We start from the raw sequence: 18,810 nt of genomic DNA, 5'->3' as shown, positions 1-18,810 counted from the left end.
TGGAACTTACAGGCCAATTCTAAAACTGAAGTCTCTTTAAGGTGGTGCAGGGTTCAAAGTTTCGGATGGAAACTTTAAGGACAATAATCCTACCTATGGAACGGTTGATTAAATAGTCACCCTGGGCATTCGGGACGCTTACTGGCATGTCACAATTCTGCCAGCACACCAGAAATATTTCAGGTTTGCTATTTAAAATAGCCATTTCCAATTCTAGGCCTTCTACTTGGCTTAGCCACAGCCCCAGGATTTTCACAAAAATCATGGCACTTATGGCTGAACATCTCCACCGTCTGGGTATCCGAGTCTTTATATATATATAGATGACCTACTACTGGTGGCCAAGTCCCTATTATTGCTGTTATCTCACCTATAGATAACAATCAGGACACTCCAACATCTCGGTTGGCTCCTCTCGCAACAAATGTGGCATTTGGAGAGCTACCCTGGACACTCAGTCATGGAGGATGTCTCTTCTCAGGGACAAGGACAATTCTCTGCAACACCAAATATGGGCGTTTTTTTGCAGAGTCCCAGAGTCTTAAGCCACTGGGCGCAATGAAAATCTTAGGATTAATGATGTCAATGTTTGAACATGGTGGAGTGGGCACAGTTTCATTTTTGCCCTATCAACACCTCATTCTGACAAAACGGATGGACAATATCAGGGCCACATTTCTCAAGTCAATGTCCCTTCTGGTTCTAAGAATGGACGATCCTCACTTACGACGCCACCCGTCGAGGCTGGGATACATTAGCTTACTCCCGAGCCTTGCAGGGCGTATGGACCAATCCAAACACACGTCTCTCCATCACTGTGTTGGAGCTTCGGGCAGCTTACAATGCCCTAATCCGCTCTCAGGACCTTCTTCAGAAGAACCCGGTCCTGATCAGAGCAGACAAGGCCACGACTGTGGTGTATATACTTGACCAAGGAGACCCTTGCACACTACGGCTCTCCAAGTAGTCTCTAGGATCTCTTCCTGGGCGAAACAGTGTCTTCTGGCTCTGTCTGCGATCTTCATCCCAGCAGTTCTAAATTGGAAAACAGATCCCTAAATAGACTTCCATCGGGGGGAGTGGTCACTCCATCCAGAGTTGTTCGCCCTCCTCAAAGACCGATGGGACCCACCAGACGTGGACTTAATGGTGTCCAGACACAACAAAAGTGTCAACATTCGGGTCAGGGTACAGGGATCCTCAAGCTAACTTCATGGATGCCCTTGCAGTTCCAAGGAATTATCATCTTCCGTATGCCTTCCCACCAAGATCCATGATTCCCAGGGTAATCAGGATATTCAAACAGGGAGGCGGGAATCTCGTTCTGATAGCGCCAGCCTGGCCACTCAGCACCGGTATGTGGACCTTCTACAAATGTCCTCCCAACCACCCTTCCTCTTAACTTTCGGGTGGTCTCATACTCGAGGACCTTGTCAGCGCCTGTCTGTGATAGCGTGGCGCTTAAAACTACTTTACTGTAAAGTTAAAGTTTTTCTTCTAAAAAGGTCATGATTCAGGCGTGCAAGCCAGCATCATTCAGAATTTATTACCAAATATGGCACACCTACTGTATGTGGTGTACGGCCAGGAAGTTTGATCCAACGGTTTTCAAGGTGGCCAGAATTCTGGCATTCCTACAAAAGGGTCTGAACAAAAGGGTCTGAACATTGGACTTAGACTGCCGTCTCTGAAACTCCAAGTCTCACCCTTATCCATCTCGGTTCATATGAAATTAACCTTCTTACCGGAGGTACGTACACTCCTACAAGGAGTGATTCTTTTTCACCTCCATATGTTCCTCCTACAAATCAGTGGGATTTGTCACTCGTACTGCAGGCCTTAATCAGGCCTCCTTTCGAGCCGCTACAAGTGGCGGATTTCAAAAGGTTGACAGACAAGATAGTATTTGTCTTGGTCATTGCTTCCGCAAGATATGTCAGCTTTCTCATGTAAGCTCCTCTCCTCATATTTCATCCCAACAGGGACGTTGTGGACTAAAACATCGCACCTTCTAAAGTTGGTCTCCAGATTCCACATCAATCAGGAGATTGTGATTCTGGCATTTAACACGGAATATCTCTCTACAGAGGAACACTTATTGGATGTGGTCAGGGCTCTGACCATCTACATTGACCGTACTAAGACGGTCAGAAAATCTAACTCCCTTTTCGTGGTTTATGAATTCCACAAAAAGGGTTAGCCAGGGAGCAAACAGACTATTGCTCGCTGGATCTGCATGGCTATTCAAGATGCTTATTGGCAGGATAATCTGCCTTTTCCTCCTTCCACCAAAGCACACTCTTCCAGAGTGGCTGACCTATCATGGGCAACACGCCAAGGTGCTTTGGCCGAACAGCTGTGCAAGGCTGCAACGTGGTCATCTGTTCATACCTTCATTAAGTTCTATGCTTTTGACACGTTCGCCTCCCAGGATTCCTCCTTTGGTCGTCGGGTACTTCTGACACCTCAGGCAAATTCCCTCCCTTGAAATACGGCTTGTGACATCCCCGATGTCCCCTGTGGGACCCATGGACCCTGAAAAGGAAAAGGAAAGTTATGGTAGAACCTACCTTCGTTAACTTTCTTTCCTTGAAGTCCATGGGAACCACAGGGCGCCCTCCCTTCAATTTGTTCCTGAGGTATCCCTAGGTGTGATATACTGCACTGTGACCTTTAACGACTATAGTCTTGTTCATGTACCGTGATATGTATGTATGTGTACTTGGACATGTGTTCTCTCTGTCCTCTTCTTTTCTCCGCTTCCTGCTTACGGCTTGTTACCAAAACTGAGCTGTGTGAGCCTGGAGGCGGGGTTGTAGGGGAGAGGGCCCGGGCATCCTGGGAAATCTTAAGAAGCTTCGCTGATTGGTGCCTCGGACCCCCTGGATCCACCTACAACCCCGATGTCCCCTGTGGTTCCCATGGACTTCAAGGAAAGAAAGTTAACGAAGGTAGGTTCTACCATAACTTTCCTTTTCACCCATTAACTACATTGTGTGCTGTGTTTTGATTGTTTAAATGTTTAATATCATTTTGAAGTAAAGTTAACACAAATGCTGAACGACATTTTCCAGTTATATATAAGTGACGCACAAAAATTAAAATTTCCTTCCAAAATTGCACAGCCAAAATCTTTTGCCGCACACAGCATTTGTAAAATTAGAGGGAACATTGGTGCTGGCTCTTCTGCACTGTGTATACAGACGGCCTTACACCCTGCTATTAGGTGCTGGCTCTCCTGCACGGTGTTTACAGACGGCCTGACACCCCTCTGTTGGGTGCTGGCTCTTCTGCACTGTGTATACAGACGGCCTTACACCCCGATATTAGGTGCTGGCTCTCCTGCATGGTGTTTACAGACGGCCTGACACCCCTCTGTTGGGTGCTTGCTCTTCTGCACTGTGTATACAGACGGCCTGACACCCCGCTATTAGGTGCTGGCTCTCCTGCATGGTGTTTACAGACGGCCTGACACCCCTCTGTTGGGTGCTTGCTCTTCTGCACTGTGTATACAGACGGCCTGACACCCCGCTATTAGGTGCTGGCTCTCCTGCATGGTGTTTACAGACGGCCTGACACCCCTCTGTTGGGTGCTTGCTCTTCTGCACTGTGTATACAGATGGCCTGACACCCCGCTATTAGGTGCTGGCTCTCCTGCATGGTGTTTACAGACGGCCTGACACCCCTCTGTTGGGTGCTGGCTCTTCTGCACTGTGTATACAGACGGCCTGACACCCCGCTATTAGGTGCTGGCTCTCCTGCATGGTGTTTACAGACGGCCTGACACCCCTCTGTTGGGTGCTTGCTCTTCTGCACTGTGTATACAGACGGCCTGACACCCCGCTATTAGGTGCTGGCTCTCCTGCATGGTGTTTACAGACGGCCTGACACCCCTCTGTTGGGTGCTGGCTCTTCTGCACTGTGTATACAGACGGCCTTACACCATGATATTAGGTGCTGGCTCTCCTGCATGGTGTTTACAGACGGCCTGACACCCCTCTTTTTGGTGCTTGCTCTTCTGCACTGTGTATACAGACGGCCTTACACCCTGCTATTAGGTGCTGGCTCTCCTGCACGGTGTTTACAGACGGCCTGACACCCCTCTGTTGGGTGCTGGCTCTTCTGCACTGTGTATACAGACGGCCTTACACCCATTATATAAGGTGCCTGCTCTCCTGCACCCAGTAATAATAAATATGCATATATGTCATGATCATATTATCGCGCCTCATTCTTCTTTTATCAGGTGGGCCTTCTCCACAAATGAATTGCGATGTCATCAGACAAGCCAACTACATCTCTGGGCTTCTGTGAGGTCATTTTTACTACAGCATATACTGAAGATGGGACGGCAATAGCAGCTGACCCACAACAGGTAATGACGCGCGATAATATCTTCCTGGCACACATGCATATTTATTAAATCTGTATGTTTGCTAAAGACTGTCGTTTGTACAGTATTGTTATAGCCGGCCTGACAACCCGGTATTGGGTGCTGGCTCTCCTGCACTGTGTATAGAGACAGCTTGACACCCCGGTATTGGGTGCTGGCTCTCCTGCACAGTGTATACAGACGGCCTGACATCCCGCTATTAGGGGCTGGCTCTCCTGCATGGTGTTTACAGACAGCCTGACACCCCTCTGTTGGGTGCTTGCTCTTCTGCACTGTGTATACAGACGGCCTGACTCCCCGCTATTAGGTGCTGGCTCTCCTGCATGGTGTTTACAGACGGCCTGACACCCCTCTGTTGGGTGCTGGCTCTTCTGCACTGTGTATACAGACGGCCTGACACCCCGCTATTAGGTGCTGGCTCTCCTGCATGGTGTTTACAGACGGCCTGACACCCCTCTGTTGGGTGCTTGCTCTTCTGCACTGTGTATACAGACGGCCTGACACCCCGCTATTAGGTGCTGGCTCTCCTGCATGGTATTTACAGACGGCCTGACACCCCTCTGTTGGGTGCTGGCTCTTCTGCACTGTGTATACAGACGGCCTTACACCCCGATATTAGGTGCTGGCTCTCCTGCATGGTGTTTACAGACGGCCTGACACCCCTCTGTTGGGTGCTGGCCAGTGTTCCCTCTAAGCTGTGCGCACGTGCGCGCGCACACAACTCAACGAGCGTGCGCACAGACATTACAACAGAGCGCACAAAGCAGCAGTGGTCCCTTTTTGCAGTTGTGGACTCAATCAATGTGTGTTTCACCCATTAACTACATTGTGTGCTGTGTTTTGATTGTTTAAATGTTTAATATCATTTTGAAGTAAAGTTAACACAAATGCTGAACGACATTTTCCAGTTATATATAAGTGACGCACAAAAATTAAAATTTCCTTCCAAAATTGCACAGCCAAAATCTTTTGCCGCACACAGCATTTGTAAAATTAGAGGGAACATTGGTGCTGGCTCTTCTGCACTGTGTATACAGACGGCCTTACACCCTGCTATTAGGTGCTGGCTCTCCTGCACGGTGTTTACAGACGGCCTGACACCCCTCTGTTGGGTGCTTGCTCTTCTGCACTGTGTATACAGACGGCCTTACACCTATTATATAAGGTGCCTGCTCTCCTGCACCCAGTAATAATAAATATGCATATATGTCATGATCATATTATCGCGCCTCATTCTTCTTTTATCAGGTGGGCCTTCTCCACAAATGAATTGCGATGTCACCAGACAAGCCAACTACATCTCTGGGCTTCTGTGAGGTCATTTTTACTACAGCATATACTGAAGATGGGACGGCAATAGCAGCTGACCCACAACAGGTAATGACGCGCGATAATACCTTCCTGGCACACATGCATATTTATTAAATCTGTATGTTTGCTAAAGACTGTCGTTTGTACAGTATTGTTATAGCCGGCCTGACAACCCGGTATTGGGTGCTGGCTCTCCTGCACTGTGTATAGAGACAGCTTGACACCCCGGTATTGGGTGCTGGCTCTCCTGCACAGTGTATACAGACGCCCTGACATCCCGCTATTAGGGGCTGGCTCTCCTGCATGGTGTTTACAGACAGCCTGACACCCCTCTGTTGGGTGCTTGCTCTTCTGCACTGTGTATACAGACGGCCTGACACCCCGCTATTAGGTGCTGGCTCTCCTGCATGGTGTTTACAGACGGCCTGACACCCCTCTGTTGGGTGCTTGCTCTTCTGCACTGTGTATACAGACGGCCTGACACCCCGCTATTAGGTGCTGGCTCTCCTGCATGGTGTTTACAGACGGCCTGACACCCCTCTGTTGGGTGCTTGCTCTTCTGCACTGTGTATACAGACGGCCTGACACCCCGCTATTAGGTGCTGGCTCTCCTGCATGGTGTTTACAGACGGCCTGACACCCCTCTGTTGGGTGCTGGCTCTTCTGCACTGTGTATACAGACGGCCTGACACCCCGCTATTAGGTGCTGGCTCTCCTGCATGGTGTTTACAGACGGCCTGACACCCCTCTGTTGGGTGCTTGCTCTTCTGCACTGTGTATACAGACGGCCTGACACCCCGCTATTAGGTGCTGGCTCTCCTGCATGGTGTTTACAGACGGCCTGACACCCCTCTGTTGGGTGCTGGCTCTTCTGCACTGTGTATACAGACGGCCTTACACCATGATATTAGGTGCTGGCTCTCCTGCATGGTGTTTACAGATGGCCTGACACCCCTCTTTTTGGTGCTTGCTCTTCTGCACTGTGTATACAGACGGCCTTACACCCTGCTATTAGGTGCTGGCTCTCCTGCACGGTGTTTACAGACGGCCTGACACCCCTCTGTTGGGTGCTGGCTCTTCTGCACTGTGTATACAGACGGCCTTACACCCATTATATAAGGTGCCTGCTCTCCTGCACCCAGTAATAATAAATATGCATATATGTCATGATCATATTATCGCGCCTCATTCTTCTTTTATCAGGTGGGCCTTCTCCACAAATGAATTGCGATGTCATCAGACAAGCCAACTACATCTCTGGGCTTCTGTGAGGTCATTTTTACTGCAGCATATACTGAAGATGGGACGGCAATAGCAGCTGACCCACAACAGGTAATGACGCGCGATAATATCTTCCTGGCACACATGCATATTTATTAAATCTCTATGTTTGCTAAAGACTGTCAGTTGTACAGTATTGTTATAGCCGGCCTGACAACCCGGTATTGGGTGCTGGCTCTCCTGCACTGTGTATAGAGACAGCTTGACACCCCGGTATTGGGTGCTGGCTCTCCTGCACAGTGTATACAGACGGCCTGACATCCCGCTATTAGGGGCTGGCTCTCCTGCATGGTGTTTACAGACAGCCTGACACCCCTCTGTTGGGTGCTTGCTCTTCTGCACTGTGTATACAGACGGCCTGACTCCCCGCTATTAGGTGCTGGCTCTCCTGCATGGTGTTTACAGACGGCCTGACACCCCTCTGTTGGGTGCTGGCTCTTCTGCACTGTGTATACAGACGGCCTTACACCCTGCTATTAGGTGCTGGCTCTCCTGCACGGTGTTTACAGACGGCCTGACACCCCTCTGTTGGGTGCTGGCTCTTCTGCACTGTGTATACAGACGGCCTTACACCCTGATATTAGGTGCTGGCTCTCCTGCATGGTGTTTACAGACGGCCTGATACCCCTCTGTTGGGTGCTTGCTCTTCTGCACTGTGTATACAGACGGCCTGACACCCCGCTATTAGGTGCTGGCTCTCCTGCATGGTGTTTACAGACGGCCTGACACCCCTCTGTTGGGTGCTGGCTCTTCTGCACTGTGTATACAGATGGCCTTACACCCCGATATTAGGTGCTGGCTCTCCTGCATGGTGTTTACAGATGGCCTGACACCCCTCTGTTGGGTGCTGGCTCTTCTGCACTGTGTATACAGACGGCCTTACACCCTGCTATTAGGTGCTGGCTCTCCTGCACGGTGTTTACAGACGGCCTGACACCCCTCTGTAGGGTGCTGGCTCTTCTGCACTGTGTATACAGACGGCCTTACACCCCGATATTAGGTGCTGGCTCTCCTGCATGGTGTTTACAGACGGCCTGACACCCCTCTGTTGGGTGCTGGCTCTTCTGCACTGTGTATACAGACGGCCTTACACCCTTCTATTAGGTGCTGGCTCTCCTGCACGGTGTTTACAGACAGCCTGACACCCCTCTGTTGGGTGCTGGCTCTTCTGCACTGTGTATACAGACGGCCTTACACCTATTTTATAAGGTGCCTGCTCTCCTGCACCCAGTAATAATAAATATGCATATATGTCATGATCATATTATCGCGCCTCATTCTTCTTTTATCAGGTGGGCCTTCTCCACAAATGAATTGCGATGTCACCAGACAAGCCAACTACATCTCTGGGCTTCTGTGAGGTCATTTTTACTACAGCATATACTGAAGATGGGACGGCAATAGCAGCTGACCCACAACAGGTAATGACGCGCGATAATACCTTCCTGGCACACATGCATATTTATTAAATCTGTATGTTTGCTAAAGACTGTCGTTTTTACAGTATTGTTATAGCCGGCCTGACAACCCGGTATTGGGTGCTGGCTCTCCTGCACTGTGTATAGAGACAGCTTGACACCCCGGTATTGGGTGCTGGCTCTCCTGCACAGTGTATACAGACGCCCTGACATCCCGCTATTAGGGGCTGGCTCTCCTGCATGGTGTTTACAGACGGCCTGACACCCCTCTGTTGGGTGCTGGCTCTTCTGCACTGTGTATACAGACGGCCTTACACCCTGCTATTAGGTGCTGGCTCTCCTGCACGGTGTTTACAGACGGCCTGACACCCCTCTGTTGGGTGCTGGCTCTTCTGCACTGTGTATACAGACGGCCTTACACCCTGATATTAGGTGCTGGCTCTCCTGCATGGTGTTTACAGACGGCCTGATACCCCTCTGTTGGGTGCTTGCTCTTCTGCACTGTGTATACAGACGGCCTGACACCCCGCTATTAGGTGCTGGCTCTCCTGCATGGTGTTTACAGACGGCCTGACACCCCTCTGTTGGGTGCTTGCTCTTCTGCACTGTGTATACAGACGGCCTTACACCCTGCTATTAGGTGCTGGCTCTCCTGCACGGTGTTTACAGACGGCCTGACACCCCTCTGTTGGGTGCTGGCTCTTCTGCACTGTGTATACAGACGGCCTTACACCTATTATATAAGGTGCCTGCTCTCCTGCACCCAGTAATAATAAATATGCATATATGTCATGATCATATTATCGCGCCTCATTCTTCTTTTATCAGGTGGGCCTTCTCCACAAATGAATTGCGATGTCACCAGACAAGCCAACTACATCTCTGGGCTTCTGTGAGGTCATTTTTACTACAGCATATACTGAAGATGGGACGGCAATAGCAGCTGACCCACAACAGGTAATGACGCGCGATAATACCTTCCTGGCACACATGCATATTTATTAAATCTGTATGTTTGCTAAAGACTGTCGTTTGTACAGTATTGTTATAGCCGGCCTGACAACCCGGTATTGGGTGCTGGCTCTCCTGCACTGTGTATAGAGACAGCTTGACACCCCGGTATTGGGTGCTGGCTCTCCTGCACAGTGTATACAGACGCCCTGACATCCCGCTATTAGGGGCTGGCTCTCCTGCATGGTGTTTACAGACAGCCTGACACCCCTCTGTTGGGTGCTTGCTCTTCTGCACTGTGTATACAGACGGCCTGACACCCCGCTATTAGGTGCTGGCTCTCCTGCATGGTGTTTACAGACGGCCTGACACCCCTCTGTTGGGTGCTTGCTCTTCTGCACTGTGTATACAGACGGCCTGACACCCCGCTATTAGGTGCTGGCTCTCCTGCATGGTGTTTACAGACGGCCTGACACCCCTCTGTTGGGTGCTTGCTCTTCTGCACTGTGTATACAGACGGCCTGACACCCCGCTATTAGGTGCTGGCTCTCCTGCATGGTGTTTACAGACGGCCTGACACCCCTCTGTTGGGTGCTGGCTCTTCTGCACTGTGTATACAGACGGCCTGACACCCCGCTATTAGGTGCTGGCTCTCCTGCATGGTGTTTACAGACGGCCTGACACCCCTCTGTTGGGTGCTTGCTCTTCTGCACTGTGTATACAGACGGCCTGACACCCCGCTATTAGGTGCTGGCTCTCCTGCATGGTGTTTACAGACGGCCTGACACCCCTCTGTTGGGTGCTGGCTCTTCTGCACTGTGTATACAGACGGCCTTACACCATGATATTAGGTGCTGGCTCTCCTGCATGGTGTTTACAGATGGCCTGACACCCCTCTTTTTGGTGCTTGCTCTTCTGCACTGTGTATACAGACGGCCTTACACCCTGCTATTAGGTGCTGGCTCTCCTGCACGGTGTTTACAGACGGCCTGACACCCCACTGTTGGGTGCTGGCTCTTCTGCACTGTGTATACAGACGGCCTTACACCCATTATATAAGGTGCCTGCTCTCCTGCACCCAGTAATAATAAATATGCATATATGTCATGATCATATTATCGCGCCTCATTCTTCTTTTATCAGGTGGGCCTTCTCCACAAATGAATTGCGATGTCATCAGACAAGCCAACTACATCTCTGGGCTTCTGTGAGGTCATTTTTACTGCAGCATATACTGAAGATGGGACGGCAATAGCAGCTGACCCACAACAGGTAATGACGCGCGATAATATCTTCCTGGCACACATGCATATTTATTAAATCTGTATGTTTGCTAAAGACTGTCGTTTGTACAGTATTGTTATAGCCGGCCTGACAACCCGGTATTGGGTGCTGGCTCTCCTGCACTGTGTATAGAGACAGCTTGACACCCCGGTATTGGGTGCTGGCTCTCCTGCACAGTGTATACAGACGGCCTGACATCCCGCTATTAGGGGCTGGCTCTCCTGCATGGTGTTTACAGACAGCCTGACACCCCTCTGTTGGGTGCTTGCTCTTCTGCACTGTGTATACAGACGGCCTGACTCCCCGCTATTAGGTGCTGGCTCTCCTGCATGGTGTTTACAGACGGCCTGACACCCCTCTGTTGGGTGCTGGCTCTTCTGCACTGTGTATACAGACGGCCTTACACCCTGCTATTAGGTGCTGGCTCTCCTGCACGGTGTTTACAGACGGCCTGACACCCCTCTGTTGGGTGCTGGCTCTTCTGCACTGTGTATACAGACGGCCTTACACCCTGATATTAGGTGCTGGCTCTCCTGCATGGTGTTTACAGACGGCCTGATACCCCTCTGTTGGGTGCTTGCTCTTCTGCACTGTGTATACAGACGGCCTGACACCCCGCTATTAGGTGCTGGCTCTCCTGCATGGTGTTTACAGACGGCCTGACACCCCTCTGTTGGGTGCTGGCTCTTCTGCACTGTGTATACAGATGGCCTTACACCCTGATATTAGGTGCTGGCTCTCCTGCATGGTGTTTACAGATGGCCTGACACCCCTCTGTTGGGTGCTGGCTCTTCTGCACTGTTTATACAGACGGCCTTACACCCTGCTATTAGGTGCTGGCTCTCCTGCACGGTGTTTACAGACGGCCTGACACCCCTCTGTAGGGTGCTGGCTCTTCTGCACTGTGTATACAGACGGCCTTACACCCCGATATTAGGTGCTGGCTCTCCTGCATGGTGTTTACAGACGGCCTGACACCCCTCTGTTGGGTGCTGGCTCTTCTGCACTGTGTATACAGACGGCCTTACACCCTTCTATTAGGTGCTGGCTCTCCTGCACGGTGTTTACAGACGGCCTGACACCCCTCTGTTGGGTGCTGGCTCTTCTGCACTGTGTATACAGACGGCCTTACACCTATTATATAAGGTGCCTGCTCTCCTGCACCCAGTAATAATAAATATGCATATATGTCATGATCATATTATCGCGCCTCATTCTTCTTTTATCAGGTGGGCCTTCTCCACAAATGAATTGCGATGTCACCAGACAAGCCAACTACATCTCTGGGCTTCTGTGAGGTCATTTTTACTACAGCATATACTGAAGATGGGACGGCAATAGCAGCTGACCCACAACAGGTAATGACGCGCGATAATACCTTCCTGGCACACATGCATATTTATTAAATCTGTATGTTTGCTAAAGACTGTCGTTTGTACAGTATTGTTATAGCCGGCCTGACAACCCGGTATTGGGTGCTGGCTCTCCTGCACTGTGTATAGAGACAGCTTGACACCCCGGTATTGGGTGCTGGCTCTCCTGCACAGTGTATACAGACGCCCTGACATCCCGCTATTAGGGGCTGGCTCTCCTGCATGGTGTTTACAGACGGCCTGACACCCCTCTGTTGGGTGCTGGCTCTTCTGCACTGTGTATACAGACGGCCTTACACCCTGCTATTAGGTGCTGGCTCTCCTGCATGGTGTTTACAGACGGCCTGACACCCCTCTGTTGGGTGCTGGCTCTTCTGCACTGTGTATACAGACGGCCTTACACCCTGATATTAGGTGCTGGCTCTCCTGCATGGTGTTTACAGACGGCCTGATACCCCTCTGTTGGGTGCTTGCTCTTCTGCACTGTGTATACAGACGGCCTGACACCCCGCTATTAGGTGCTGGCTCTCCTGCATGGTGTTTACAGACGGCCTGACACCCCTCTGTTGGGTGCTGGCTCTTCTGCACTGTGTATACAGATGGCCTTACACCCCGATATTAGGTGCTGGCTCTCCTGCATGGTGTTTACAGATGGCCTGACACCCCTCTGTTGGGTGCTGGCTCTTCTGCACTGTGTATACAGACGGCCTTACACCCTGCTATTAGGTGCTGGCTCTCCTGCACGGTGTTTACAGACGGCCTGACACCCCTCTGTTGGGTGCTGGCTCTTCTGCACTGTGTATACAGACGGCCTTACACCCATTATATAAGGTGCCTGCTCTCCTGCACCCAGTAATAATAAATATGCATATATGTCATGAGCATATTATCGCGCCTCATTCTTCTTTTATCAGGTGGGCCTTCTCCACAAATGAATTGCGATGTCACCAGACAAGCCAACTACATCTCTGGGCTTCTGTGAGGTCATTTTTACTACAGCATATACTGAAGATGGGACGGCAATAGCAGCTGACCCACAACAGGTAATGACGCGCGATAATATCTTCCTGGCACACATGCATATTTATTAAATCTGTATGTTTGCTAAAGACTGTCGTTTGTACAGTATTGTTATAGCCGGCCTGACAACCCGGTATTGGGTGCTGGCTCTCCTGCACTGTGTATAGAGACAGCTTGACACCCCGGTATTGGGTGCTGGCTCTCCTGCACAGTGTATACAGACGGCCTGACATCCCGCTATTAGGGGTTGGCTCTCCTGCATGGTGTTTACAGACAGCCTGACACCCCTCTGTTGGGTGCTTGCTCTTCTGCACTGTGTATACAGACGGCCTGACACCCCGCTATTAGGTGCTGGCTCTCCTGCATGGTGTTTACAGACGGCCTGACACCCCTCTGTTGGGTGCTTGCTCTTCTGCACTGTGTATACAGACGGCCTGACACCCCGCTATTAGGTGCTGGCTCTCCTGCATGGTGTTTACAGACGGCCTGACACCCCTCTGTTGGGTGCTGGCTCTTCTGCACTGTGTATACAGACGGCCTGACACCCCGCTATTAGGTGCTGGCTCTCCTGCATGGTGTTTACAGACGGCCTGACACCCCTCTGTTGGGTGCTTGCTCTTCTGCACTGTGTATACAGATGGCCTGACACCCCGCTATTAGGTGCTGGCTCTCCTGCATGGTGTTTACAGACGGCCTGACACCCCTCTGTTGGGTGCTGGCTCTTCTGCACTGTGTATACAGATGGCCTTACACCATGATATTAGGTGCTGGCTCTCCTGCATGGTGTTTACAGACGGCCTGACACCCCTCTTTTGGGTGCTTGCTCTTCTGCACTGTGTATACAGACGGCCTTACACCCTGCTATTAGGTGCTGGCTCTCCTGCACGGTGTTTACAGACGGCCTGACACCCCTCTGTTGGGTGCTGGCTCTTCTGCACTGTGTATACAGACGGCCTGACTCCCCGCTATTAGGTGCTGGCTCTCCTGCATGGTGTTTACAGACGGCCTGACACCCCTCTGTTGGGTGCTGGCTCTTCTGCACTGTGTATACAGACGGCCTGACACCCCGCTATTAGGTGCTGGCTCTCCTGCATGGTGTTTACAGACGGCCTGACACCCCTCTGTTGGGTGCTTGCTCTTCTGCACTGTGTATACAGACGGCCTGACACCCCGCTATTAGGTGCTGGCTCTCCTGCATGGTATTTACAGACGGCCTGACACCCCTCTGTTGGGTGCTGGCTCTTCTGCACTGTGTATACAGACGGCCTTACACCCCGATATTAGGTGCTGGCTCTCCTGCATGGTGTTTACAGACGGCCTGACACCCCTCTGTTGGGTGCTGGCTCTTCTGCACTGTGTATACAGACGGCCTTACACCCTTCTATTAGGTGCTGGCTCTCCTGCACGGTGTTTACAGACGGCCTGACACCCCTCTGTTGGGTGCTGGCTCTTCTGCACTGTGTATACAGACGGCCTTACACCTATTATTTCTTCTGCGGCAGACGTCAGGTGCCACAGGGATTACATTGGGTAGAGAGTGAGGTCACGACCTTTCCAGCACCAGAAAGGATAAAACTTCTGGACTGCCCAGAGACAGCCCTGGCTCCTCCCTCCTCTACCCCGCCTCCTAGGCTAGCTTACTTTCAGTTTTGATTGTGCTGGCAGGAGCCAACACGCATTTTGAAAGGGCTGCTGTTAAAGCAGCTTAAACTTTGTTTTGAATTTTTTTTTTTATTCTTATTTTTACACTGACTGGAGTCAGTGACAGAGCAGCAGCACTGGGGGTCTGTTAGATCCCTGCACTGCGCTCCATCACCCGGGACCCGGCAGCCCAACACCACCCACGTGGCTCCCACAAGCGGAGGTGTTCGGCTGGCTCTGAAGCACTGGAGAGCACAGCCGCGACGGGGACCGGGACATCAGCGGTGACAACCGCTTTCAGGTAACGCGCTCCCCGCTGGGAGTGCGAATGCGCACGCAGTTATAGCGGCTGAGCAGCCCGGTGGGGGGGATCGCCGGGCTGCACTAGCAAGCGGCCAGAACGCCTCCTTTCACTAGGTGTGCACCCTGACCCGCTGGACCACCAGGGAGACTTTGAGTGTGGGCAGCGGCGTCGGTATGCGGGGCCGCCCGGCAAGCGCCGGATCCCCGCCATTTTACCGACGCCGCATGAGTCATGAAATCCCGGTGGCCATTTGCTAGTAGGGGGAAGGGAGCCTCTCCTCACACAGCCCCTCTCCCGGAGACAGGAGCTAGGATGTACCCACGGGGTTTCCAGCCCTGATCTCTTCCTGCCTGCCTGCTGCACGTGTAAGAAGGACACAGAGAGCTCTCTGCCAGTCTGGAGTTCCATCTCTTCACTGCCGGGCCATATGGGCAAATCCCACCTGTACCTCTCCTACTGGAGCACAGGGTACAGTACTTTATGCTCCTGCCGGCCTATGTGCTTTGCGGAGCTCAGTGCCACTTTTATTATTATATGCATTGTGCTGTGTCTCATAACTGTGTTAACACCATCACTGCATGTCAGAAGTATAGGTGTTAGCTGTACCAGTTTAGCTGCCTCTTGTACAATGTCAGAGGACAGCGATAGTGACATAGGGACTCCTATATTGGTGTCCTGCACACATTGCAAGGCTGGCCCAAGTACCACCGGCCAGCCTGGGCATATGAGTATAGCCTGATGGCGCGGCTACCCTTTCAAAAAGGGACGCCATTGTAAGGACGGAGTCCATGGTACTTTCCCAGCTATCAGGCGGTTCTGGCGGTCATTTTAACATACTTGCCGCCATTACACGCTGCTGGAGGCTCCTGACTGCTAATGCCAGGGCTGTGCTCAAGCTTGTCCTGGTTAACTGCATATTGAATGCAGCTGCTCCCCCATGTTCTGTGATCAGACAGTGGGGTTTAGAGCATAGTGGGACAGTATTGGGCTGTATGTAAATTAGGTCATATCACTCCTGTGTTATATACCATGGTGTTGTTGATTGGCCTGTGGCAGCTCATCTCCTTATACTGTCTCTCTTATCCAGTGATTCTATCTCTGGTTACCTATACCTACTCTCTCTCCCTGTGTGTGTGTAGTGTATATATTGTCAGGTGGAAAGTGTATAACTCAGTTTACAATGTCATCTGAGGCCTGAGGCCATATACCCTGTTGCCTTGCCTGATGTATTTTTCCTCCGTGACATAGAGATCGTTAGATTTCTGCAATAAGCCTCTAATTGTGCAATGTGTATCTGCTGGCTGACAAAATAAAAACCCCTTCTTGCTTTCTTCCAGAAAGATACTGTGTTCTCAGATTACAGTTTATGGGGGGACAGTTTGCTGCCAGCTAGGTCATACAGAGGACAGCAGGAAGTCTTATACCCTGCTATCAGGGTGACACAGAGGTCACTGCCTAACTCTAATGCACAGATACTGAGGGTAACATTGCACTGTCACATACAGAGGACAGCAGGAAGTCTTATACCCTGCTATCAGAGTGACACAGAGGTCACTCCATTAATCAAAGGCAAGGGCAGCAATGTCTAATGCAGGTAGCATGACTTGTATGTTACTAACTCATGAGTTAGCAAAGTTATCCATAGCAAGTCAATTAGAAATCACAGTGTGTGCAGCCATTACAGTTCTGGTCCAGACACTTGGTGTAAGACACCTCTGCTAACTTTTAAACCCTGTCGGAACATAGTCCAGGCCTGTTTTACCCTAATAGAGCAATAGCTCAATCAGCAACGCTCCCGTCTCTTAAGTAGACAAGGCGCACGGCTATAAGGATTCAGTCCCCACAATACAGGGGTTATTTCATGTTCTGACAGGGCACTATGGTAAACGTCACCAACGGTGGACTCTGAGATGTAATTTCTCCACAGGATAACCTTTGGTATTCCTGGTCATTGGAAGTTGGAACATTGCACTGTCACATACAGAGCTGGTTGTGGTGTGTACGCACAATACAATCCAGTGTGGGATCTGACTATGTAGTCGGATTTACATTAGGATCACATGCATCTAACATGCAGATCGCACATTTGAGATAATTTGACTTAGTATTCCTCCAGGCCTCTAGTAGCCTTGCACCCCAGCGGGGTAGCATTTTTGGGAGATGCAGCTGTGGAGGTGCAGTACGAACTGTGTAATGGTTAACATTACTACCTCACGGCACTGATGTCAATCTATATTCATACCACACTGGATATGCCCAATCTCATTTGAGATCACATGGGAACACCAGCTGTTGTAGATAACATGGGTTCCATTCAAACAACGCCATTACCCTAACTGGGTGGAGTTTATGTATATTCTCCACGTAATTGCGTGGGATTACTCCGGGTGCTCCCGTTTTCTCCCACAAACAATTCGGTTTGTCATTTCTTATGGTTCTCCTTTAAGTTATGTTAGCGGAGTAACACTGGCTGTAGCTTTTATAATTAAAAGCTAATATGGCCTTGACTATGCATCCCTTCAGGGACGCAATCTCACTTTGGTAGAAGTTTTACTGGTTGCCAATGTTGACGGCCTTGTTCATTTCAGCGCCACCATATGCTATATACCAATATGTTGCCTCTTAATCTGTACGACCTATTGTATAGGGGTACATGAATGCATATGTTTATGCTTGTAGGCATTTGTGTATGTACATGTGTGTATATATATACAGTACATGTACATACACAATATATATATATATATATATATATATATATATATATATATGTGGATATATATAGCGGTGCTAGGTCAGCATTCTCGCTTCTTACATTCAAACAGCGGTTCGATATAGTTTCCTGTTTGTTTGTTTTCTAATGTATCTACATACACATACATTATGACCAAAACTGATCCTTTTGGTAAATCCGTGTTTTATACACGCAACAGTACATCTTAAGGCATAGACTTAATGCTATTATAGAAAAGATGCTTCTGTCTTGAAACCGAAGTGAAAAAGACAGTCCTGTGGGATTTCTGCAAGGTAGAACCTTGGTTTCTAGGTCACCCTGTGCAGGTCCAGTCGGGTGATGCAAAAAGGGTGGTTTGTTATCAACCACTAGGGCGACACTCTGAGTGGGCCGGCTATGAGCCTACGGCCACACCACCCTGAACACGCCTGATCTCGTCTGATCTTGGAAGCCAAGCAGGGTCAGGCCTGGTTAGTACTTGGATGGGAGACCATCTGGGAATACCAGGTGCTGTAGGCTTAGGCCTCCCGCTTCTTCCAATGGGAGAGCAAGATCCCGGCCTTGTTGGCAAAACTATACCAACAGATGGACCTTCCCTTCGGAGGTGTTCCTGTGGTTGGTAGGCCATTGGGGTGGACCAATGGTGGTTTGATGGCTTTGCGTCACATTTACCAGGTCACCCTGTATGTGTCCAGGTCTCGAGACCCTGCAGGTTACAGAGTCCACGCTCTGTTATGTCAGTCCAGTGGCTATTCGTGCGGAGGTAGGCTTTTCACCATTTTTGCTCCTCCTCAAAGTAATTTGTACATTAAAAGTGGAGGTGGGGGCACCTTAATCCAGGAGAATCTGGTTCTCGGATCTGTGAACCCTGTTAGGGGTCTCTCTTATCTGTCTGCCTCTGGGGCCAGAACTGCTCACAGGGCTGTTAAGACAACCTAATTAAAAGCCACGGGATTGAATTCAATCCCAGAATTTACCGTTTGTCTAGGGTTTTGTCCTTTCGGTAGAAGTAGTGGGGGCTGGCCTCCGCCTGTTTCTTTAAAGCAACAGGGCTCAGCTCTCTCCTTTGTATTCCACAGCCTATGAGCTCTGTGGTATGA

The 18,810-nt window shown here is 50.3% G+C and overlaps 1 non-coding gene across 1 annotated transcript; it reads left to right on the top strand.

Moving 5' to 3' along the window:
• The first annotated feature begins 18,110 nt into the window (after positions 1 to 18,110).
• On the top strand, positions 18,111 to 18,229 carry LOC146077002 (5S ribosomal RNA). Its single transcript, XR_014474383.1, has one exon. It is a non-coding gene; the product is annotated as a 5S ribosomal RNA (ribosomal RNA).
• The last annotated feature ends 581 nt before the right edge of the window (positions 18,230 to 18,810 follow it).

Source organism: Crinia signifera, chromosome 4 (genome assembly GCF_055691185.1).
Source record: "Crinia signifera chromosome 4, ASM5569118v1, whole genome shotgun sequence".
Taxonomy (NCBI): domain Eukaryota; kingdom Metazoa; phylum Chordata; class Amphibia; order Anura; family Myobatrachidae; genus Crinia; species Crinia signifera.
This window is presented reverse-complemented; position numbering and strand designations above follow the sequence as displayed.